Consider the following 24,014-nt stretch of genomic DNA (forward strand, 5'->3'; position numbering starts at 1 on the left):
AGAAGTGAACCCTTTTGGACTAAAAAGACTGTTTTTGCGATATCTCAACGAGTGCGCCTTCCACCCTTTGATAAAAATATCCACCAAATGTCTTCCAGAAACCTCTAAGAAGCATCTGTAAATGTGTCTCACTTCTGGACTAGCTTCAGCCTGGCCGAGCTCACACCAAAGCCTCATTCCATATGAGCTTACTTTAGTTCTTGCACCCTAACTGGTTTCTTGTTCTCTGGTCAGGAAAAAGTAGAACTTTGCTCTTCTCCATGATAGACTTCCTTTGTAAGCCCTCAAGTTCCAGGGATGGCTCAGTTCGGCTCTGCAAATCTACCAGGTGTTGTCTCTAGTGGATGGTCGCACCACTTTAAGATCACTGAGAGCAGCAAGGGATTCTCCTTCATGCACCTCCTCTGGTAGAAATGATTGCACTACTGCCATCAGATCGCCATCCACTAGGATAGCAGGTAACTCAAGATGCACAGTTTTGAAACCTTCACCAGGTCTCCTTATCTCATGTAGCTGATGCACTATCCCCAAACCTAGATGTGCTGCCTCTAGTTGTGCTTGCATTTCCTCCAGTTTACTGTCTGCCCGCAAAACCTTCTTTTCCACATGACTAGCTCTCATTTGTAATTTCTTCATAGCTGTCATCAACAGAGTCTCAACATCTGTCCGCTTCACACAAGTTGCTCCAAGCTCTCCGTCACTCTTAGTAGGAAGTTGTTTAGGAGCAAAGAAGTCACTTTTCTCTCTCTCCTGGACCTGTGTTTCTTGTCTTTCTTAACCTCTTATCAAGTGTGGTGCCCGGCTGACAGAAAACAATGTCCAAATAATCACTCTTTGCAACACTGCAGATTTCGACAGATCAACAAACTTCAGGACCACCACTTGCCCTGTGCCTCTCCGCTCCCAAACCTTCCTGCTCCAAACTGCTGGAACCATTCATGTTCTCGTGATCATAGTGTACCATTACAGACTATTCCAGCGAAGTCAAGCACTATGTAAAATAACAGTTCACTGTGGAACAGGGCCTAGGGGCAATTTCAGGCAGACTATAATGGAGCAGAAGTCTGATACAGCAAGCATGTTCCCAGTCAAAGGTTTTACCTTCAGAGGTAGTCTCCAGCTGCTGGGAAGCTTCTTCTAGTCTCTCCTGCAGCCCCTAGCTCCTCATGGTAGGCTCAATGTCTCTCCAGCCAGCAGGACCTATGCCTCTTTAGTAAAATTAGTATCGGGAGTCCTTCTGGGTCCCTGAAGCAGGAAAAAAGAAGGCAAACTGCTGGACCATTGGAGAGCAGTTCTAGTCCATGGGTGCCATCTTGATCCAGAAACCTTTGTGCAAGTCCTCTTCTTCCAACAGAAGTCAGGATTCCTCTTCCAGGAAGGTCGCACATTTTATAAAAAGTCTTGTTGTGTCCATAAATGTTCTGAAGAGTTGGTGGTTGAGGTGTCAGATCTTTTCTATGCACTTGTTAGTAACTGGAGAAATGGTACCACCCACTTCCTTTCGCAGCACTTTCCTTTTGCCTTACTATAAAAATGTACCCAGGATCTACTGTTTCCACATGGTAGGACGCAGCCGGCAAAACACAGACCTGTATGTAGCTTTTTGGCCACTGGAGTCAGACGGTGTAGAAGGGTCCTGGGGATGAATTGGAGAATCCCTCTGTGGCATCTCCATGTTAAAAGAGGTAGGTTAATGCTGCTCTTTGTTCTGCCAACTGTTCCTGTCCACTCCAAAAGAGCTAATTATTGCTAGGTGTCTGCTGTTCGCACCAACTGGCCTTTTTTAGACTCCAAGGCAAGCCATTGCTCTCTGAGCCAGGGGCGTTAACTCTGCTAGCCAAGAATGCATATTCCAGCTCTGGAGTTGTGATAGGTGGATCCCATCCCCACACCCTGTTAACTCTGTGATTGGAGACAATAGGAGAAGACCTCCATTGCATCTTCAAGTCAAGCAGTACCACTAAAGCGGCCCTTTCTTCTGATAACTGCCCTTGTCCTCTCCTAGATAGCTAGTTCCTGTTAAGGTTTCATCAGTTAACATCCATTAGCCTTTCTTGGGCTCAGAGGACGGTCATTGTTCTCTAACCCACAGTTGTTAGATCTCCCAGCCAAGGATGTACTCCAGCTCTGAATGTTTGATGAGTGGCGGAGCTGGTTTTAAGCTATTTCTGGCTAAGTCTGTCTAAAGTAGATTTTTACATAGTTACATTTCTGTTTGTTATGGGAAGTCTGATTTCACCATAAAGTCGGATTTTAAAAACGAAGTAGGAAATAATTTGGGGCATTTATCTAGCCCTTTTCTAGGAGCAGGTAGAAAATAAAGATTTTAATCCCAACTTACGCCTATTAGGAAAATGTTTAGCCAAGTCTACTCAGTGGCCTACCCTTTTCAGGATATGTGCAATCTTTGGTACTTAAGCAAATGCTCCGATTACTTTGTTCGAAGATCGAGACTTACACGCTGAGGTGGTGGGGCTCAAAGGCAAAAGTCTCCCTCTAGACCTTCCTTATGGTGGGGGAGCAGTGGATGCACTTGCTTGTAGGTTAAAGCACACCAATATCCTAAACAGAAGTACAGCAAGAAGCCTTGGAAGAGAATGAGGAACAGCTTCAGTAAATGCTGATTCTGTCTCATGGCCGCACTAAGGACAGAGGTACAAACAGTAGAGACCTCTCTTGACCAAATAATCACCCTCCTTGCCTTCCCCCAACCTGCCAACATCTGTCAAGTGAAAGATGGGTGAATGTCTCCCACATTGGGAGGACATAACCTCAGATCAGTGCATGCTCTCCCATCATCATCCATGGCTACTGCTTGGAATTCCACACCCCATCTTCTAACCTACCACCATGTCCGAGGTGAAATCACTACTTCTCAAAGAAGCAACAGGGGACAAAGAGTATATATTTACTTGACCTCCTCATTCCCCAAAAGAATGACATTTTGCAGCCAATCCTCGACCTTTGGGTCCTCAGCCGATAGCATAGTCCAATCTCTTCAAAATGACAATGCTGCAGTTTGCCATTTCACTACTCCACGTGGGAGATAATGGCAACAATAGACCTGAAAGTCGCCTACTACATTGGGCCCAATCTTAGATTTCTGGTAAGTGTCGCTCATGAGCAATTCAAAGAATGCCTTTTGGGATCACTACAGTACAGAGATTTTACAAAAAGTATAGCTGTAGTAGTTACTGCTGATTCTGTATGCAATTAGAAAAATGCAGCAAGCGCCAGTGATGCGAATTCTCATAACCCCAAAGAGAGGTCTCCAACTTGGTTCTTGTTGCTTCTAGAAATGTCCATTCACCATCATGTGAAGTTATAGCTTTGGCCAGATTTGCTCACACAATGTTAGGGACAATTAGTACATACAAACCTTAAGGTATCCAACCTTGCCATTTGGCACCGGAGGTCTTAAAGTTTGGTTATTTAGAGCTTCATCAGGAACATATGCGTTTACTAAATTAGGCTAGAAAGCCTGATACATTAGTGTATCATGAAGCTGAATGGAAGACATTTGCATTGTTGAAGTAGTCTCAACATACAACCCTTGGCAGCCACAATACAAAATACTGTTCATACTTGCCGCACCTTTAAAAAGTAGAGCTTACCTACTGGTCAGAACAGTAGCACTTAGTGACCACAAATACATACTAAAACAGCTTGTGCTATAGCAGCATGTCCTGTATACGTAAAATGCTACTTATCGGTAACAGTTACATTGCAGCTTGCAGTGCTGAATATTGGAAGTGAGCTTTCAGTCACACATGATAACATCACTAACACTTCTTTATTTGCTTGATACGTATTCTGTCTGCAGTTCACATACATCTCCACAAATCTACTTAGTCGTGGAGGGGAAAATACAGTCTAAAGTGCAGGGTCTGTGTCCTGATGCGTTGTGGGAGATATCACACATGACCTCGAACGAAAACCCTTCTTTAAAGAAAAACAACTTGTAACAGGAGTGTGAACAGCAGGTGAATTGAATCTACAGCATTGCAAACTGCAAATGGATTGTTACAGGTAAGTAACATTGGGCTATACAACAAACTTTCAGGACACTTATTTCCACTCTCCAGTGGACACAACTCACAGGAAATATTTGAATTTTTTCACTGGGAGCTCAAGCATAACAGTTCTGGGTATTTTCGTTCAACCTGCAGTATCCCCCAGGGTCCATAGCAGTGGTAGCTACTCACCTTGGAAAACAAGTTATTGACTATTAAAACCTCAACAATTTCAGAAAAGCACAGGAAGCCATTCTTGTTTACTCAAGTGAGGTACCTAACTTCTGGAGTATCATTGAGTCATCTCTGAATACGCTTCAAGGAAGTTTTTTTCTTAGGATCCTTCGTGCACACAGAAGCAGGCAAGTGGTTTCCTATAAGGGGTGTCCTCTTTCCTTGAAGCATAAGGACAGGACAGAACAGTAATTGCGGGGCATCATGGCTTTCAGCATTTTCCTGATCCCTGTAGTACCAGAAAATATATCTCTGCTAGACAAATGTGTTAATGATCAGTGGCACCAAACGTCTAAGAACTAGGTGGTCAGAACTGTGCTTTTGCACAAAGATCAAGGCCCATTGAAAAGGAGAACCCATTTATGAAGACTATCCCTTCCTAGGAACTAAGGAAAGAAACCATTATTTCCAACAAATCCCATGAGGGCTGAGAAGTCACAATAGCCCAGCCATCTTGGTCTCGAGCAGAAACCACATTACTCATAAACATTCTGGAGCAGTGTTGAGAAGGGCGAGGGTGAGTGGGTGGGGAGAGACAGCACTGGGAGATTACTTGTGAAACGTGGTAATGTAAATGCCATCATCGCCATCATCTACAGGAACACCACGACCAACTCCGAAGATGCCCTCACCACCGCCGAACACCTACACTTCCAGATCCACACTGACCCCCAAGAAAACCCTCAGAGGAACCCTCTTCTACGAACCCCCGGGCCCACGCACACAATTCAGTGAAGTCATCGCCGACTTCATCACCCCACACGCCCTCGCCTCATCAGACGACATCCTCCTAGGGGACCTGAACTTCCACCTGGAGAACAACAACGACAGCAACACCACCACCCTGCTCGAAAACCTCGCCAACCTCGGACTCAAGCAACTGGTGAACACCCCCACCCACCACGCCGGCCACACGCTCGACCCAGTCTTCTCTGCCAGCAGCCACGTTGCCTTCAGCCACTCCACCGGACTACACTGGACCGACCACAGCTGCATCCACTTCACCTTTGAGAAGACCACATACCACCACCGCCCACTACAGATCCCCTGCAGATGCTGTAGCAAAATCACCGCAGAACAGCTAACCACATCACTGAGCCAGAAACCACCCATCACCACCACGAACACCGACGACGCAGCCCGCAACCTCACACAGTGGATAGTCAACTGCGCCGACTCCCTTGCACCACTGAAGAACCCACCAGGCAAGACCGGCAACAGGAAAACAACATGGTTCACCGACGACCTCAAAGAATCCATGAAATCATGCAGAGCCCTTGACAAAACCTGGCGCCGCGAACAGAAGACATGACGGCCCTCAAGAACGCCACCCGCAAACACCACTAGCTGATCCGCACCACCAAAAAGACATCTTTCACAGAACGACTGGACAACAACACACACAACAGCAAGGAACTCTTCAACATCGTAAAAGAGCTCTTCAATCCTAACTCCAACAGCAACGACATCACACCGTCACAAGACCTCTGCAACTCCCTCGCCACGTTCTTCCACCGCAAGATCGCCGATATACACAACAGCTTCGGCGCCCAGACAAGCCCTGGACTTGATCACCTCTTTCCTCTCCGACAGAACCCAGCGAGTCCGCCTCCCTCCCTTTCGCTCCGCGGCCACCGAGATCATCTGCGGCGTACCCCAAGGCTCATCACTCAGCCCAACCCTCTTTAATAGCTACATGAGCCCCCTCGCCACCATCGCACGCAAATACAACCTCAACATCATTTCATACGCTGACGACACCCAGCTGATATTCTCCCTCACCAAAGACCCAACCGCCACCAAACTCCGCCTCCAGGAAGGAATGAAGAACGTCACAGAATGGATGAAACTCAGCCGTCTGAAACTGAACTCAGACAAGACAGAGGTCCTCATCCTCGGACCATCCCCATCCGCCTGGGACGACTCCTGGTGGCCCGCAGATCTGAAAGAGACACGTTACTGATAGATTCCTTACCTTAGAATATCCCCAGGCGTCAGACTGGATCCGGAAAATTTTGCGTAGCATTACCACTGCGCGCCGGCAGGCGTCGCCCGCTGCTCCGCGTCCATCGTCGGCGTAGTTAGCGCCGGAATGACTTCGTCGGAGTACATAGACACCGCCCATGCGCGCTGACATCAGTTCTTCTTTTTTACGCGCCAGCTAGCGCAGATCCGGAGAAGCTCTTCCCCTTAGTCTTTTTTGACTAAACTTTTTGATCTTTTTGATCATTTCTCTACTCGAGTCTTCAACTCCTACGGTGCCGGTAGGGATGCCCGGGTTTAAACCCTGTTCCAGGTGCGACCGACCGATGTCGGTTACCGACACCCATCGCCGGTGTCTCAAATGTTTAGGCCTCGACCACGACGACCGCACCTGCTCCGACTGCTGGGCCCTGATGTCTAAAGCTAGGCGGGAGCGGTCCCGCCAGCGACGGGAAATCCGGCAGTCGGCCCCGCGCGGCTCCAGGTCCCGGTCCCATAGGAGGTCGAGGGACGGGTCGCGGGGTCGGAGCCCTCGCAGCTCCGGGAGTGGACATAGGTCGTCAGGATCCAAGTCCTCCGGTAAGAGGCATGAGAGGTCAGAGAGACGTCATCGTTCCTCCGACCCACCCCGACGCGGCCAGGGGTTCGGGTGACACCACCCACGCGGCTCCGACGGAGTCGCGGACGTCGCCGCCTGCCCCACACCTTTGGGTCCCTGGGCATGACGCGACTCCTGAGGAGGTCGAGTGGTACCTCATGGCCATGAAGTCCCTCCCTCCTCAGCCGGGTTCCGTGCGCCTCCGGGCCCAACTGCCCCGGCTGGAAGGTTTAGCGGGTCGGGTGCTTCGCCGCCGGCGACTTCCCTGGATCCGCTTCCTGATCCGGGTCGTCGCCGGTCGACCTCACCGGCGCCAGCCCAGCGGGTAACGCCCCCGGCGCCTGCTATGGGCGCCGTCCCTGATCCTACCCTCGGTCCGGTTCCGGCACCGAAGCGGCGCCGACGGCCTTTGGAGATTTCTATTTCCATGAACTGGCCCCATCCGCTGACCCTGAATTACAGGAGATGGGTGACGAGGGTGATTGGGAGGGGTCTGAGGACCCTCTGGCACGGGAGTGTCAGTCTCAACAGGACTGGACATATGAGCTTGGGGAGGCCAGTGGTATTGACACTTCGCCAGACACTGGATTTGTCTCCCCTCCAACCGTGGCTACGGAGGAGGGGGCTGCTTTTAGTGTAGTGTTGACGAGGACAGCCAAGGCCCTAAACCTTGAGCTCCCTGTCGCAGCCGTGAGGACTAACCTCCTCACTGAGGTCCTTAAACCGCAGGCAAGCTCCAGTGAGCCTCTACTGCCGTTTAATGAGGCCTTGTGTGATGTTCTTGTGGGTACTTGGTCCAAGCCCGCCACAGGTCCGCCTGTGGATAGGAACGTGGCCAGACGCTACCGCCCGTCCCCGGGCGACCCTTGCTTTTTGTCCACCCATCCCACCCCGAGAGCCTGGCCATCCAGGCCTCCACTTCCCAGACCGCATGCCCGATGGCCCCGCCCGATCGGGAATCCAAGTGGTACGAACAGTTCGGGAAGAAGGTGTTCTCGTCCCTGAGTTTGGGACTGCGGTCAGTTAATACCGCATGCCTCTTGGGCCGCTACACCCAAACCCTGTGGGACACGGTCGCGGAAGTGCTGCCACAATGTCCGGAGGAGGCCCTGGCAAAACTCGCCCAAGCCCTTGCGGAGGGCTGAGATGCAGCACGGTATTCCATCCGGTGTGGGCTGGATACAACGGACTCACTGGGCAGGGCGATGGCAACGACGGTGGCGGTTCGACGCCACGCCTGGTTGAGGTCCGCCAACTTTTCGGCCGATGTCCAGGCTACCCTTCTGGATATGCTGTTCGATCGCCGTCGCCTCTTTGGCGACAAGGCAGACCATGCGTTTGAGCATTTTAAGGACTCCAGGGCTACGGCCAAGTCCTTGGGCCTCTCGGGCCCCACACCAGCAAACTGGTGCCTTTCGCTCCTTTCGTGGCCAAGGAAGGGGCGTCCCCACACGTGCCGCCAGCCACGCGCCGCAGAACGTTCAACAGCGCGGTGGCGGCCGTGGAAACTGCCGTAGCGGCGGTTGGGGACCACGGCGAGGCCAGTCCACACCTTCCCCCGCAGCACCTGCCTCAAAACCCTCCTAGTCCGTGCTTTCAGGCCCATGTGATGCCAGTGGGGGGCTGGGTTCGCCATCACCTCTTCCACTGGCGCACTGTCACATTGGACAGGTGGGTGCTGCAAATCGTCCGAAGGGGCTACTCCCTCCCCTTCAAGGCGACCCCTCCAGCCATGCCACCGCAAATCAACCGCGTGTCGGGGGATCACTTGCAACTTCTGCAAGAGGAAGTCACGGCCCTCTTGGCCAAGGGGGCCATCGAGCGCGTTCCTGGGCCGGAAGTAGGGAGTGGTTGTTACTCCCACTACTTTCTGGTACCCAAGAAGGGCAAAGGGGGCCTACGCCCTATCTTGGACCTACAGAACGTCAACGACTTCCTCCGACAGGAGAAGTTCAAGATGCTGGCTCAGGTCTTAGCTGCCCTGGACCCCGTAGACTGGATGATAGCGTTGGGCTTGCAGGACGCTTATTTTCACATCCCTGTCCTGCCGGCCCACCGGCGTTACCTTCGGTTCACGGTAGGCCACGAGCAATTTCAATTTACCATGCTCCCCTTTGGCCTTACCAGCGCCCCACGGGTGTTCACAAAAGTGATGGCGGTGGTCGCAGCCCATCTGCGCAGGTTAGGGGTGTCAGTCTTCCCCTACCTTGACGACTGGTTGTTAAAGGCGGGCTCGCCCCAGACAGTCGTCAGCCACCTCCAGACTACGGCCGATCTCCTGCACGTGCTAGGGTTCTCCATCAACGTGCCGAATTCGCACCTGTATCCCTCCCAGAAGCTCCTCTTCATCGGAGCGGTTCTGGACTCGGCGCAGTTTCGGGTTTATCCTCCCGAACAGCGGGTTCGGGATATTCAGGCTATGATTCCGATCTTTCAGCCTTTATCCCGAGTCTCGGTCAGGTTGCGGCTTCTGGGGCTGATGGCCTCCTGCATCTTTCTGGTGCATCACGCCCGGTGGCGGATGCGGGCTCTGCAGTGGGACCTGAAGTTTCAGTGGGCCCAGCGTCAGGGCAACTTGTCCGACCATGTCTTGATCTCGGAGGGCACTGCAAGACAGTTGCAGTGGTGGCTCACGGACCGCGATTGGGTCAGTGCAGATCCCTCTCCCTACCCCACCCGGAGCACATAGTTGTGACGGACGCGTCCCTCCTGGGCTGGGGGGCCACATGGGAGAGGCGGAGATCAGAGGCCTCTGGTCTCCGGCGGAGTCCCAGCTCCACATCAACCTTCTGGAGCTGCGGGCGATCCGTCTTGCACTGAAAGCATTCCTCCCCTCTGTCCGGGGAAGTGTAGTGCAGGTGTTCACGGACAACACCACCGCCATGTGGTACTGCAACAAACAGGGCGGGGTGGGCTCGTGGACCCTATGCCAGGAGGCTCTGCGCCTCTGGCAGTGGCTGGAACATCAGGGTGTGACCCTGGTGGTTCAACACCTGGCAGGTTCCCTGAACGCCACGGCGGACGAACTCAGCCCCCGGTGCATGATGGATCACGAATGGCGTCTGAACTCGGACGTGGCGCAAGGCCTCTTTCAGCAGTGGGGAGAACCTTGGTTAGATCTATTCGCCACAGAAGATAACGTGCAATGTCATCAGTTCTGCGCGATGGAGTTTCCAAGGCGACACTCGCTCAGAGATGTTTTTCGTTGCAAGTGGAGTTTGGGTCTATTGTACGACTTTCCGCCTATACCACTTCTGCCCAGAGTGCTGAAGAAGATCAGGCGCGACAGAAGGTCCTCCCGAAGAGGCAGTCGAATCAGGCGCGATCGGGCCCAGTTTATTCTTGTGGCTCCGGACTGGGCACGAAGATACTGGTATCCCGAGCTACTCAGCATGTCAGTCGACCCCCCCCACCCCCCCCCCGATTCGTCTGCCTCTTCGGGAGGACCTTCTGTCGCAGCAGCAGGGGACGGTCCTGCACCCGAACCTGTCCAGTCTCCACCTACAAGCTTGGAGATTGAGCGGCGACAGTTGAGGCCATTTGACTTGCCTCCCGAAGTCTGTAATGTCATTCTGGCAGCCAGGCTTCTCTCCACGAAGTCGGTATACACCTGCAGGTGGAACAGATTTGTGGCATGGTGCACAGCAAAGGCACCTTCTTGCAGACCTGAGTCCCTTGCTCACTTTGCCACAGGATTCAAGAAGCCGGGCTGAAGACGGCTGGAATGCCAGAAACCGGTCCTCGGAAGCTTGTTTCCGGTCCAGGGAAGGCATGGCTGGGCAGTTCGGGCTGGACTGTTCCCAAGAGGCACAGGGTCAGACTGATTTGCATATAGCCATGTCTGAACTGGGGTGGCAGAGTGGGCTAAAGAACGGTGATGGATTAAACCCAGATCTTTTGACTGGGTGTGAGTGTTTGATTGGTTCAGATGCTCCGTCCATTACCACCCCCTTTTGTACCGTTTTTGGCCGCCATAAGTGTGGCAGGGTATGCTCCGACGTGAGTCCCTTGCTCACTTTGCCACTGGATTCAAGCAAGCCGGGCTGAAGACGGCTGGAATGCCAGAAACCGGTCCTCGGAAGCTTGTTTCCGGTCCAGGGAAGGCATGGCTTGGCAGTTCGGGCTGGACTGTTCCCATGAGGCACAGGGTCAGACTGATTTGCATATAGCCATGTCTGAACTGGGGTGGCAGAGTGGGCTAAAGAACGTTGATGGATTAAACCCAGATCTTTTGACCGGGTGTGACTGTTTGATTGGTTCAGATGCTCCGTCCATTACCACCCCCTTTTGTACCGCTCATGACGGAGTGAGGCCGTCATGACCCCGCCCACTCACTAATTTGCCCGCACAGGCAAGGAATTGGTGCCGCGCAGGAGGAGCGGCAGTTGCAAGACTGCTCCACGCCGTCATGAGCACATGCCGCCTGTGGCTCATGACGGCGTGGAGCCGTAATGAGCATGGAAAGGGTTAACCCTATAGCCACATCAAAGCAATCCTTTCATAGACCGGGTGTAAAGCAGATTCTCCATACCACCTAGACAAAATATGATTTTTCATAAATTGTTCCAGGTACAGGGGCTCCTCTTTGTAATTCTATTAGTGCAATATTCATAATCACATGCATAAGTGGTGTTATCAAAATGCAAAATGTTCTCTAGCAGGGAAGCTGTGTGCTCCCTCCCCTTCAGTAGATAGCAGCTAGAGCCACAGAACGGAAGGCAGCCGCTACGTACTCATAAGTCGCCCACTCTGCCGATATGCCAAATCTAAAGCTCATAAAAGATTGCATCAGGGCCTTTCTTCAACTCACTGGCAAGGTTACCAAGATTGTGGTTCCTCTAGCATTGCATAGAAGCTCGCCTACCATATTTAAAGCGGTAACGATAACCATTGGATTGGTTTGTGGGGGAAGGGGAGTTAGCTGTGAGGTCATGTTCTCTGATTTGATTTGATTCTGGAATTTATATAGCGTTCGATTGCCCTGGAGCATCTAGGCGCTTTGCGGAGGAGATAGCCGGAGGTGGTGATTGTATATGTTGTCAATATTATCAATACCATAACCTTTCCTTTTTCAAGCTGTTTTTTTTCCAATTCCTCATGGGGTACACTGCTTGCTATACTTGCCAAATGTTTGTTTTATTGATGAAGATCTTTAATGAAGAACTGCTGTAAACTGGAGTGTTTCTTGCTTCTATTTCTAGCCCGTCATCCGTGTTCTCTTCATTGTAAACAGCTTTTCAAAGCTCCCCTTTGTCAGAGAAATGAGGTCATCTCTCCCAGAGCTTCAGATTGAAGTGGAGACTGAGTTGGTATAGGGCATTGGACCCTCTATAAGACTGGTGGCTTCAAAAGGACAGCTATTGTATTAATCCATTCAAGTAAAAAAAATATTCTTTTCAATTATATATCTTAAATATGATTTTAAATTGCGCTCTGAATACCATGAATATATGTCCAGGACCAGACTGGCCATTTCACGTCTCGGGTATTTCCCCTGTGAGCTGCATAGTACGTGACTGCTTTCAGAGCTGGATTGGCGGCTGTCGCCCAGACAAGCCTCCTGCTAGTGGGGCTGGTTTGATAATTTTTGCTAGAGCAAATTGTTGCTTCTAGTCCAGTCATGGTTATGTACCATTTTATCGTACATAGCATACACAGTTTTTCGGATACTGCTAAGTACTTAACAAATTCAGTTCAGGATGTGTGCGCTGTGCCAGAGCTATCCGGGTTTGAGCCCATGTTTAATTTATTGAATTGTGTGTTGGACCTTGCAATATTTTGAACTTAATACTTGCATCCTCCCCAATTGATAACTCTTTTTCTTTCAGTCAGTGTTTAGGAAATGGTAAAGAAATGCCAATACCTTACGTTTTGGTCAGATAATTCTACAGCTGTCATTGCTTGTATCCTGAGAGGGAACAATAGATTTGTTGTGACATCCATTTAAGACTCTTTATTGCAGAAAATCCATGTTTCTTGCTAGCTACCATCGAAGGTACCATGGAGAGTTTAGCATCAGAGGATCCAAGTGTTCTTTACCATTTTTCTCAGTGTGCAGGATTCAGCCCTCATCCAAGTAAACAGATTTATGGATCTGTTTTGAGGGAATCCTATTAAACAAAGAACTTCATCCATCGTTTAGTGTGGATGGATCCATATATTACTGCATTTACAGTTAAATAACATGTTCGAGGCATGTGGGCTGCTGAATTCATATCTTGTGCATAGATCACCGCCTAGTGTTGGGTCCGGATGATTGCACATTGTTTTCCTGGAAGAGTCTTCGAAGTATCACGAGATAGGTGGCTCCTCCCCCGGACTACAGTGCGCATGGGCATCCTATCCATCCTCAGATTGTTTTTTTCCGTCATTGGGTTCGGATGTACTTTTCTTTACTCCAGTTCGGAAACTTCTAAAAGGCCAAAAGGCCTTCGGGGTCGTCTGTATTGTTTCGATCGGTGCCGAGTTCTTGTTCCAGTTTTCTTGAGCAGGATGTCGAGAAGTGCCGCTTGGCCTTTTCGTCACCGGAGGCCTGATCGTCGATGGAACGGAGCCCGTTCAAAGGATACCCCCTTTGTAACTCCAAGTACCCGCACATCGATGTACACCCGGTGTGCAACAAGTGCTTATCACCGGAGCACGACGAGAACAACTGTCTAGCCTGTGCTCGATTCCGGTCGAAGAAGACGCTTAGACTCCGACGTGCAGCGAGGCAAACGATGTCGAAGCCAGCGCCTGACTCGGTGAACATATTCGATGAAGACGATGAGATCGTCGACGCAGAGGATCCAGAATAGCAGTCTGATCCCGGTTCGGAGCATGGCTCCGACTATTATGAAGAAGACGAAGACAACGTCGAGTTGGAAAACGTCGTCGAGGTAAGAGATGACGTATCCCCCATCGGAGCCGTTGATAACGACTCAAGCGATGAACCAGGCCCAACAGTGGGTACTGGGCGCGAAATAGACCCTCAAGGACTTTCAAAGGCTCAGGTCGAGGCATCGCCAGAAGGCCCTAGCCGAGATCGTGAAGAACATTCTATAGCTCCACGTCAAGGCCCGGCTAAGAAAACAATACATGAGCCATCGGTTCCATTACTCCAACTGAAATCGAAAGTTATCGAGCACATAGCGAAACCGAAAGTGCTAAAAACAGTCCTCGGGTCGAAAGCCTCGAACCCATCGGAGTCGACGAAGAAATCTGGTGTCGACGCCCCTGCGGGGTCAAAAGTAAAGAGTGTCGAGCCGAAGATCGGGGCGCTGAAGTCCGCCATTAAATCCAAGCACGTCGAGCCGAAGACGTCGACGTCAATGGACAGCGACATCAACAAAGGACTCGAGTCTCGAAAGGGTCTCCCCCTTAGCATCCGCTCCATAGATTGTCTCCCGGCCTTTCGCAAAGCTATCAAGACCCACCTCTTCCCCGCTCTCTAGGGCCCTTATCCTCCCCTCCCCGTTCTGTAGGAGTTAGTTTGTCTCCGAGCGCCGGGACACCCCATTGCTGGGGTAGCTGTTGCGCTTTACCAAACCTAGAAATTAGAAATTAGAAATTAGATCCGAAGCATCAGCTTGTCAAAGGCCTCGAGTCGAAAGCCAAAAGCGCCTCGAAGGACCACGTCGAGTCAAGGCAGAAGAGCGCGCCTCCGACGCCGCAAGCACTGAAGACGGCGCACGCCCAGAAGACTGCTGGCGAAAGGGCAAAGTCGGTCGGGCCTACATCGACGCCAGCGCCAAAGAAGGTCAGCCTCTCTAAGGAGACACTGATAAAATTCGGACTACCACCGACTGCACGCCCCAAGGCGCTCGATCCGACACCTAGGGTCGACCGCCCTAAACAAGTGTCATTGGGAAAACGGAGTCATCCTTCAGAGGAGGACGTTGTGTACCAGGAGCCCTCTTATGATGACCAGTCCAAGTTACATATAGACTCAGAATCTGGTAAACTCACTATTTATCAAAGGAAAATCAGATCTGACAATACTTTGGAATCTTACAAAATTCCACTCCAAAAGAAAAGGGATTCTGCAACTTCACCTGTCCTTTTTGAGACTGTGCGGTACTATGGCCAGGACACTTTGGCATATTCACCCACACCCACTACAGAGGATATTGTTTATGATGATGAGGAACAATATCATTATCCTATGGACACTGATCAGGATGACCAGACTCAAACCTGGGCAGACCCTGCGGACCAGGGAGAATCACAAACTATTCCTGATACTCCCTCTTATCCAGTTAAAACTTCACCAACAGAGGATACTGCTGCGTTCAACGCTTTGATTGAAAGGGCAGCCCTAAATCATGATGTGGACATGCATGCTGACCCTATTGAAGAGGATTTCCTGTTTGACACTTTCTCCTCTTCAGAGAAATCTTTAAAAACTTTGCCAATGCTGAAGGGTGTCCTTAAACATGCTGGGGACATCTTCAAAGAAACCACTAGAGCAAGGTTTATTAACCCTAGGATTGAAAGGAAATACAGACCGGCGCCTGTGGACCCTACATATATTAAGGGACAGCTGCCTTTAGACTCCTTGGTGGTCTCCAATGCCCGTAAGCGGGCCAATTCACAGACTACGGGTGATGCTCCTCCTCCAGACAAAGAATCTAAAGTGCTGGAAGCTTCTGGGAAAAGGGTGGCTGCTCAAGCAGCTAATATCTGGGGGATTTCAAATACACAGGCCCCATTAGCCAGATATGATAGGGCACATTATGACACTCTTGAGCAACTGCTACAACATTTGCCAGAGCCCTACAAGGAGGGAGCAGAGATGCTAATACAGGAGGGTAAACTTATTACCAACGCATTATTAAGTGTGCACTAGACACTGCAGCAAGGGCCATCAACACAAGCGTAATGCTCAGGAGGCCTGCTTGGTTGCGCATCTCGGGATTCAAACCTGAGATCCAGACCACACTACTGAACCAGCCTGTGAACCCAGATTTTCTTTTGGTCCTGATGTGGACACAATCTTAGAAAAGATTAAAAAAGACACAGACAAGGCCAAATCCATGGGTGCCCTCCAGTCCCAACAATTTAGAGGAGGTTCCTTTCGTTGCTCTGGTAACAGAGGAGCTACACGAGGGCAGGCATCACAAAAGTCCACATACAATAAAAGCAGCACGCAAACCACCTACAATAAGAACAATAGAGGTGGCTACCGTGGAAACAGCAGCAAAGGCAGAGGACGGGGGAATAACAACACCAGATCCTCCGCCAATACTAAACCGTGACGCCTTGTCACTACCCCCGGACCATGTAACACCGGTCGGGGGGCGATTACAACAGTTCCTGCCAGTCTGGGAGAGCATTACCACAGACGGGTGGGTGAGACAACTTATTCAGTACGGCTATTGTCTAGAGCTAACCTCCACTCCACCCAACATACCCCCAAAACACCGTCCTATGTCAGCAGAGCACATAGACTTATTGCAGCAAGAATATATAATAGAAGGGGGTTCCCCAAATGGGATTTTTGATTGTTGGCAGGAAAATAGGGGAAAATTAGCAACAAAATAGAAAACAACAACCCTGCCAAAATAGGTATCAGGGGTCCCACTAGGGATCCACAGATTTGTAGAAGGGATGACTTCAACAACACATCGGAGCCAAAGACTTTACTGATATTTTAAAGACATTTTATTAGTATTTTTTATGTAAGTTTTTTTGGCATAATGATAGGTATTTATAAATCATATTTCATATATATACATTAACATTTTTCATAGGTGATCACACACAAGAACAGCAAGTGACTATATAAACAATTTTAAAAGATCTCCTACACATGTTCCTCAAGCTCCCATACACACAGAAATAACACACACAATCTAGGGTTCCCTTATTCATTCGCTATCTCATTCATTCATACAGTGACATATGGAGGAGGGCACCCATGGCTACCATAGAGTAGAATATAGGTTATTTGCACAGGGGTGCAGTTTATGGACGTGCAGGAGATGATAATATATATTCCTCAGGGAATATATAGCTGCAGTCCAAGGTGTTTACGCCAACGCGCGTTTCGGTGTTAAGAGCCACAGTAGGCCACACCTTCCTCAGGGCAAGGGTGTGTATGGACGGGGAGGGGGAACAAGCACGCTGTGAAGTAAAAAAAACATTTTCTTATTATAAATTCAAAAAAACAGTTGATCATTTTACATGAATATATTCAAACTTTACATTTTCAATTGTTAAAGATTTATTCCCATTTATTGGTCAATTAGTCAAAGCTTCGATGTAGAGGGCGTCACTCCCAAAATGTATGCCTTCCCATGGATGGGGAAGAAAATTTTCTACCAGGTTAGATCAAGGTTAAGGTGGAACAATCAACTGTCACTCAATCATACATTCATACGTTCTTTCATCGTCTCATATACTGCATTCGTTTTAGATTTTGGTCGTCCTCAAGACTTTTCAGTCCCCCCAAAACGTGGGGGAACAGGGGTGGAGGTATAAACAACTCCTAAAGCTTTAGAGTCTCCTTTAAGTTTAAGTTGAATAGGTCAGGCCTCAGACTAAAAAAAAAACCCTGCGACACGATATAGAGTGGGGTCAGGCTCCCAATGCTTATAAGGAGTTCTAAAGTTTATCACATATCCTGGTGTCCCTAGGTATCTACTTACCAAGTATGTATGGGTAAGAAGGCGTCCACACTTTTCTGGGTCGATCAGGGGTCCGGGAGATTAGTCCGGGTGTATGTTTCAAAAAACTCGACGGGGATTAGGATTTTCTAAATCGCCATCTGTGAAACACAAGGGTATAACCTTACAATGGGGAACGGCTATAAAGATAATAGGGCATAGCACTATATGTCCTGAGGATGCGTGACTATGGCCGCATGTCCTGGTTAGCTGGGCCAAATCCGTCCTGCTTAACACTATCAGTGCCCATATATTTAGACTGAACTGGGCTAAACTGGGCGTGATTTAGAAGGAGGATATTCACTCAGGTTTAGACCAAAGAAGATTAAGCTATGTAGGGCCGCATACCTCGGATAGTAGCGCTGAATCCGTCCTATTGCAAATTGTCGGGATCGGAGTGGTAAGGCTCAAGGGGCGTAGAGCAGTGGGGAGTTTCCGTTCCAGTGGGATGGACTTTCTTTTCTTTTCCAATTAGGTCCAACGATGGTTCTGGACCAGCTCTAGATTGTATAAAAAATTCACAATTGGGTAACCATGAACTTCCCGAATTTAGGGTTCTCTATCAGCAATGGAGGAATACAATTTTGGGGCAGGGGGGGAGAAGGGGGGGAAGGTTAATCTAGAATCCTGAACGCACATGATAATGTGGTAGGGGCAAGAGATACAGCTCACGGATCACTGCCTCTAAGTTAGAGATATTCAACGAATGCGGGAGGCTACACATGCGTCCGCTTCAGGAATGCTTAGCACGGCAGTGGAACCAGGGTCAAGGACAGTTGAAAGACCTAGTGTTGGTGACCGGTCGTGCATATCACTCTCTGCATTGGTGGAACCCACAAAACCTTTGCAGGGGACGACCGTTCCAAGAGCCTGTACCACAAATAGTGCTGACGACGGACGCATCTCTCCTCGGCTGGGGAGCGCATGTCCTCCATTACACGGTGCAGGGACTATGGACGACAAAGCAAAGGAAGATGCATATCAACCTGCAGGAACTGATGGCGATCTTCATGGCGATGAAGGCCTTCAAAGTACACCTGTGCAACAAAGTCGTGTTGACCCGGACGGACAACATGACTGCCATGTACTATATTCAGAAGCAGGGAGGGACACACTCTCCACAGTTATCACATCTAGCGCAAAGCATGTGGAAGTGGGCCATTCAGAGGAACATCTTCCTCATGGCGGAACACCTCCCGGGCAGAGACAACCAGATGGCGGATCTGCTCAGCAGACACAGCCACCAGATGCACGAGTGGGAGATTCATCCCTCTGTGCTGCACCCGTACTTCCAGCAGTGGGGTCACCCAGAGATAGACCTGTTCGCCACAAGGGAAAACGCAAAATGCCAAAGCTTCGCCGCCAGGTTTCCACATCCGCAGTCTCAGGGTAATGCGATATGGATGAACTGGTCAGGCAAGTTTGCGTACGCTTTTCCCCCAGCCCCGCTCATACCACTAGTGGCACACAAATTGCGACAACACTCCATGACACTCATCCTAGTTGCTCCAACATGGGTGAGCCAACCATGGTACACCACGTTCCTAGAACTTTCCGTGGTGCCTCATCAAAGGCTGCGATTAACACCCCACCTTTTAACGCAGAGCCATGGAGACATTCAGCACCCAGATCTGCAACAGTTGAACCTTGCGATCTGGCTCCTGAAGTCATAGAGTTTGGTTACCTAAACTTGCCTCCTGACTGTATGAACATTATCAAGGAGGCAAGGAGACCTACAACCAGAGCTTGCTATGCGGCGAAATGGAAACGGTTTGTCATATATTGTACCAATAATGACATAAATCCGCTGGATGCATCTACTCAAAACATCATATGTTACCTGTTACATTTGCGTAGATGCAATCTAGCCTATAGCTCCATCTGCATACACTTGGCTGCGGTGGCAGCTTATCTTCAGAACAGGCAACACCTTTCACTCTTCAGGGTTCCGGCTATTAAAGCTTTTATGGAGGGACTCAAACGCGTGATTCCTCCAAGACACCCACCTTCACCCGTCTGGAACTTAAACGTGCTTCTAACCAGACTGATGGGACCACCTTTTGAACCTCTACACTCATGTGAGATACAGTTCCTAACGTGGAAAGTGGCTTTCCTATTTATTTTATTTTATTTTCAGAGTTTTGTATAGCGCGAACAAGATCTTTGCAGATATCAGAGCGCTTTACACAGACGGGTGCATGAGGGAACAAAGTCAAATAGGTAGATCGATAGTACACACATTACAGAAGGGTACATGAGGGAACAAAGTCAAATAAGTAAATCAGTAGATCATACAGTACAAATAATACAATTGGGTGGCTGCAAAGCAATCACGTGGGTGATAAGACAGCTCGTACAAATAGCTAAGGGGTCAGGCAAGTACTACAGATCATCGCAGGGTGTTGATAGGGTTCGAGATAGTAGTACAGGTGAATTTAGCCATGAAGATAGCTTTTACTTCTTTCTTGAAGAGTGTGGTGGAGGAGATAAGCCTGGTTTCGGGAGGGAGGGAGTTCCAAATCCTAGGCGCCATTCCTGAGAAAGAGCGCTTGTATGTTTTCTCCTTCCGGAATCTTCGAGGTTTCAGCAGAAGATTGTTTGCGCCTCTCGTTTTTCTGATTCCCCCAGAGATTGTCAATTTCTGAGCAAGGTAGCCGGGTGAGTTTAGGTGTACCGCCTTGTGTGTCATGCAAGCTATTTTCAGATGTATTCTGGCTTCAAACGGCAACCAATTCAGGGATTTCAAGTCAGGGGTGATGTGGGAGTGCTTTTTTGACCCCGTGATGAGTCTCGCTGCAGCATTTAGAGATGCTTTAGTGGTGCGGTTGTAGTTAGTGGGAGTCCGCAGAGGGCGGTGATGCCGTATTCAATTCGTGGGATGACTAGTGCTTGCACCGCTGTTTGGAAGTCTTTGGCTGGGAGGTAGGGTTTAAGTTTCCTCAGAGTATTGATCTGGAAGTTCGCTCCCTTTGTTGCTTTGCTGATATGTTGCTGCATGTTGAGATTGGTGTCAAGTGTTATGCCTAAAGATTTTGCTGATTCCACGATGGTGGGTTGGACATTGAGTGCGGTTAGGAGTTTAAGCCAATGTTGAGTGGTGGATATCTTCGCTGGAGGTGCGATCAGAAGGAACTCTGTTTTCAGGGCATTGAGTTTGAGGTGATTGTCGGCAAGCCAGGATTGGGTGCATCTGATCGTTGAGTTCAGGAGCAGGATGTCATTGGGTGATTGCAGTTTGAGGTAAAGTTGGGTGTCATCGGCATACATGTGAAAGTGTACATTGGATTCCTGTAGCAAAGTGGTGAGAGGTTCCATGACTAGGTTGAACAAAGTTGGGGATAGAGAAGATCCTTGGGGGACGCCTAGCGTTACAGGTACTGGCGTGGACATCAGGTTGTTGCTCTTGAATTTCTGCGTCCTGTTGCGGAGAAAGGAAGTGAACCATTTGAGGACAGTTCCAGATAAGCCCATTCTTTTGTTTAGTAGTTCTAGTAGATTCTCATGTTTAACGGTGTCGAATGCGGAGGAGAGATCAAGAAGGATGAGGAGACAGGTGTCATTTTGGTCTAGCATTTGAAGTGCGTCGTCAATTATGTGAGTCATAGCCGTTTCTGTGCTGTGTCCTGCTCGGAAACCTGACTGGTGAGGGTTGAGGAGATCGAATTGCTCAATGTGTTTAGTCAATTGTAGTTGTGCGCATTTTTCCAGCAGTTTGGCGAGAGTGGGGATATTGGTGATGGGACGGTAGTTGTTGAGATCAGAGGGGTCGGCTGTTGGTTTCTTTAGTAGAGGTGTGACCTGACCAACTTTGAGGGAGTCAGGTATGCTTCCTTGTTGGAGAGAGCTGTTGATGATTTTAGTCCAGAGAGGGAGAATCAGTGGGGTAAAGTCTTTTACTGCGAAGGCAGGGAGGGGGTCCGTGAGGTGGTTGGATGGTTTCAGGGTGCTGAGTAATTTGTCAATTTCTACTTCCGAATATGTGTCAAAGGTTGACCATGACGCATTGTTTTTTGGTTCAACGGATGCTGGGCATTTGGGTTTGGAGTAGAGGCTTGCGTCAGTGAGGAGATCGCTTTTTATTTTGTCGGTTTTTTGGATAAAGAAAGCAGCGAAGTCTTCACATGAGGGTGCCACACGCCCAGTGTTGAGTGGTTGTGGTTGTTCTTTGGATTGCGATTTGATTAGCTCAAACAGTTTTCTCGGGCGGTTCTTTGCTTGGTTAAGTTGGAGGCGGAAGAAGTCCGATTTTGAGCGTTTTATTTTCCTGAAGTAGGCGTTTCTCTTCTTCTTCAATTCTTTTAGGTGCATTGCAGAGGGGGCTGATCTCCAGGTCCGTTCTGCCATTCGCATGTCTCTTCTATCTTCGTTGAGACTCCCGTCGTACCACGGTTTGGAGATTTTAGTGGCGACTCTTTTTAGTTGCATAGGTGCAGCCTCATTGATTATCGCAGTCATAGTGTTGAGATAGTGGTCAGTCAGAGTTTGGACGTCCGAGGCGCCTGCAGGAGGGAGTAGGAGATTGCAGCTGTTAGGGGGCAGAGAGCCAGGGTTGAGCTTTTTCGAGTTTCTTTTCCAGACCTTGGGCTTGGAGAGTTGCACAGGGTTGACTTTGACTTTTTCGTTGATAAAGAATGTGATAATGTGATGATCTGACCAGTCACAGGGTTGGATGGATTCGAGTTGGATAGATTGCTCCTTGGAGATGATCAGGTCGATGGTAGAGCCTTTCTCATGGGTCGGACTGTCGCATATTTGGGTGAGGTTCAGGGCATCGAGGACATTTTTAAGACTGTTTACCACCGCGTCGTTGCTATCATTCCAGCGGAGGTTGAAGTCACCAAGGTATATTTGGGTGAGCTGGCGACCGGAATTGGCTGAGATCATATCCATCATTTGTTGGGAGAAGGTGAGGTTGTCCCTGGGTGGGTGGTATATGCTGTGCAGAGAGCAAATCGGTTTGCCCTCACTAATAATGTCGAGGCAGATGTATTCACAGGATGTTGGGGATGGTAGGGATGTGGAATTGACTTTCTGAACAGAGAGGTTGTTTTTGTATATGCATGCGATTCCGCCACCTATTTGGCCTGTTCTGTCGAGCCTGATAATGTGGAAGTTAGGAGGAACCAGAATGTCCATTATGGGTGTCGAGGATTCAGTTAGCCACGTTTCAGTCAAGATGATTAGGTCAAGGCCCTGCGATAAGAGGAGTTCAGCAATGGCTGCTGAGTGTTTCGTCGCCGATCTGCAGTTGAGAAGCGCGCATTTGAGACGGGGTGTGTAGAGGGTGTTAGATTGTTCTAGCGAGAGAGGGACTTTTCTAAGGTTATTGGGGATGGAGGATCTGCTGTTTAGTGTGGGTGGTCTAAGGGGATTTGGGTGTATCGTGGGAATGTTGCGGTGTGGGGTGCTTGTGTGCGTTTGGGGGGCTGGTTCATATGAGCGGAGAAGGGTGAGTGTGTCGAGGTCAGAAGAAGAGTTGTGGGTGCGGCGAGGGCGGTTGTTGCGATTAAGAGCTGGGATTGATGTCAGCTTGGGGCATAGCTGAGTGCGAGAGTTAGTCTGAGAGGTGGGGGACACATTTGGCGGGGAGGTGTGGATGTGTGGGGCGTTGCAGGGGCGATGCTGGGGACTACGGGAATTGCTGCGCCTATGAGCAGGGATTGAAGCCTGGTGTGGGGCGTGGTGAGGGTGGGGGGCCGCCGGCGGGGTAGGAGGCAGGTTGGGAGGGGGGGTGGAGGTGGGTGGGCGGTGTATAGGGCGTGTGGAGAGTAGTTCTTTGATGACCTGAATGTCTTCTTTGATCTGAGTGAGGGTGGCCATGATGTATTCCATCGTAGGGTAGGTGGTGGGGGTGGGAGTGGCAGTCAGGGGTGATTGGCTGGCCAGGGAATTCGTGTGCAGGCGGGAGGGAGGGCTGGTGTTCGGGCAGGTCTGCGTTGTGTTAGAGCGCGGGATGGGGTTTGGGAGGTGAGAGGTTCTGGACTGGAGGGGAATGGATGGGGTAGGGAGGAAATTGATGTTGTGGGTGGGGGCATTGGCGGTAGGCGTGGGGGACAACGTGTAGGCTGGGAGACTGGTAGCTGTGTTGGAAGGAGGATAGTAGGGGCTGAGAGTAGGAGGGGGAGTGGGAATGGAGATGATCCTGTTGAGGGGAGGGGGCGTTAAATTAGGAGAGGGAGTACGTTCTGCGCCGTTGATTGGAGGGTAATGAGGACTGAGAATGGGGGGGGATAAAAGGGGGGAATTGTCGGGATGTGTGTTATTCTGGTGCTGGACTAAGTTGGGAGTGTTAAGTGTGGGAATTGTGCTGTCAGCGCCGCGCGGGGTGTTAATGCCCGCTGTAGGTGTGATAGGTGTGATAGGTGTGTTGAGGGTATGTGTGGAGGTCCGCAGGTTGGTGGAGGGGGCGGGGGAAAGGGCGGCGTATGAGGGGAAGCGATCTATGTCTGTGATGGGGTGCTGAGTTGTGATAGTGAGGTTGTGGGTAGGGGATGGGAGGTCAGGGGTGGTAGGTGTGTCCCTGATTGAAAAGTATGAAGC

General features: G+C 49.9%; 1 protein-coding gene across 2 annotated transcripts in view; it reads left to right on the forward strand.

Moving 5' to 3' along the window:
• The window catches only part of MDC1 (mediator of DNA damage checkpoint 1), a 174,678-nt gene that overhangs the window by 32,644 nt on the left and 118,020 nt on the right, over positions 1-24,014 (forward strand). The window lies entirely within an intron of this gene.

The sequence above is a fragment of the Lissotriton vulgaris genome, chromosome 5, assembly GCF_964263255.1.
Source record: "Lissotriton vulgaris chromosome 5, aLisVul1.2, whole genome shotgun sequence".
Taxonomy (NCBI): domain Eukaryota; kingdom Metazoa; phylum Chordata; class Amphibia; order Caudata; family Salamandridae; genus Lissotriton; species Lissotriton vulgaris.